We start from the raw sequence: 2,252 nt of genomic DNA, 5'->3' as shown, positions 1-2,252 counted from the left end.
AAAATACACTAAAATTTCATTTGTAAGACAAATGAAATTAAATAAAAAGGATACTCTATAGAGCACTAAATATTTTCAATAGCATAATAAATAGAATGAAGGTAAAAGTAAGATTGGACTAAAAATAAAAAGGAAAGAGAATGCAATAAAAGTACATGCAAAAATTAATATAAAATTAATGTCTATAAAAATGTTATTGATTAATGCATTACATATTCTTTATTGACTCCCTATTGTAAATGAATCATACCTTTCTAGGTGCAGTGATAAACCAGACATTATACAGTTTATATTCTAGCAGAAAATTGATATTAATAACATGAATGTAGAGTTCATTCATTAACTATAACTATCACTAATCCTTTAAATAAATGGAAAGTTTACATGAAATTTATGAAAACATTTACATTCCAAGGAGATTGGCCCTAATGCTAAATTAATAACTGCATGATGCATAATGTACTTATTTAAGACTTGATCTGCTTTTATTTTTCTCCCAAGCTTCCTCATAGTATTGGTTATTTCAGAATTTTTTAGACTGTAGATAAATGGGTTCAGCATTGGGGTTATGACTGTATAAAGCATGCCTAATGATTTGTCAATGGGGAAGGACTTAGCAGGTCTCACATGCATGAGAATACAGGGAACAAAGAAGCAGACAACCACAGTGATGTAGGAACCACAGGTCTGGAAGGCTTTCTGCCTCCCTTCCTGACTCAGGTTCTTTAGAGAGTGCCAGGTGACACCATAGGAGATGAGTAAGAGCAGAGACACTATAGTGGAGGTCAGTCCTCCATTGGCCACTACTAAGATGACAATGACATAGGTGTCAGTACATATAAGTTTCAATAAGGGGTACATGTCACACATAAAGTGATCAATGGCATGGGGCCACAGAATGGGAGCCCATAAGTAGTGCTAAGTTGAATTTCTGAGTGCAGAAAACCTCCAACCCAGGACACCAGCAGCAGCAAAACACACACACATGGCCTCATGAAAACCAATTAATACAATGGCTTACAGATGTCCACATAGCAGTCACAGGCCATCACCAACGGAATCGTGATCTCTGATGCACTAGAAAAGTACTCTGTAAAAAGCTGGGTCATAGAAGATTCAAAGATCAAGTCTGAAATCAATCTGGGGGAAATAGAAGAGGAATAAATTATATTAAAAAATGATAAGCTGGTAAGAAAAAAGTTCATAGGCAAATTCAGTGTCTTATTGACAGTTATAGTCATGACAATGAGAAGGTTGCCCACCATGTGCAAAATATAGAAGAGCAAGAACATAACAAAATGGATTTTCTGTTCCTTTGCATTCTGTGTGAGGCCCAAGACAATGAAGTAAGTTACATTTTTCCTTGCTTCCATGTAGTCTGTAGAGGAGCTGAGTTCACATATTAGAAGCAGTTAACATACAAAACAAGGGGAAACAATTTTAAATGCATTATAAGTTAATCTTTTTCTTTATCCATTCAATTAAAACAGTGTGTATGGAGTGTCAGTTGTGTCCAATATGGCACAGACATTGTGACGACTAAGTTAAAAAAGGCCTAGTTACCTATCCCCAGTGACATGACACACAATGATGCATCAGACAATTCCAGACCAATGGAAAATGTGCTATTATGAGAATATTCAATAAATGCTAAGGGTCACAGTGTAGGAAAAGCTCAATAAAACTGGAATCAGAGAAGTCTTCCCAGAAAAAGCAATGCTTTAGTTGAGTTTTAAAGGAAAAGTGAAAGAACAAGAAAAGATGGCAAGACAATTCCATGAAAAGGTACATCGCTTATAAAGTTACAAAAGTGTGATTCTCGAGACCAACTTAATCTAATTTACATATTCAGTGAAAGTAGCTGAAACTATGAATAGGTAGCTGCTGCCCTGGAATGTCTCAGAACTCAGAGAGACATCTTTCTGAGGGTCTTTAGTTGGATGTTCCCTGTTTCCTGATCTATAAATACTGATGTCTTCCAGATAAAAAACACATGATCAGCTCAATAGATGCACAAAAAGCTTTTGACAAAATTCAACAGCCATTTGTGATAAAAACTCTCCAGAAGGTGGGCATAGAGGGAAACTACCTCAACATATTAAAGGCCATATATGACAAACCCACAGCAAACATCATTCTCAATGGCGAAAAACTGAAAGCATTCCCCCTAAGATCAGGAACACGGCAAGGATGTCCACTCCCTCCACTACTATTCAACATAGTTTTGGAAGTCCTTGCTACAGCAATCAGAG

At 36.1% G+C, this 2,252-nt stretch overlaps 1 pseudogene; it reads right to left on the bottom strand.

Annotated features, from left to right (window-relative positions):
• Nucleotides 1-363: 363 nt before the first annotated feature.
• Nucleotides 364-1,373, bottom strand: LOC130848624 (putative olfactory receptor 4A4; annotated as a pseudogene).
• Nucleotides 1,374-2,252: the final 879 nt, after the last annotated feature.

The sequence above is a fragment of the Hippopotamus amphibius genome, chromosome 3 (genome assembly GCF_030028045.1).
Source record: "Hippopotamus amphibius kiboko isolate mHipAmp2 chromosome 3, mHipAmp2.hap2, whole genome shotgun sequence".
NCBI classification, from domain to species: Eukaryota; Metazoa; Chordata; class Mammalia; order Artiodactyla; family Hippopotamidae; genus Hippopotamus; species Hippopotamus amphibius.
The sequence above is the reverse complement of the archived record's forward strand: the minus strand, read 5'-3'. Positions and strand labels throughout refer to the sequence as shown.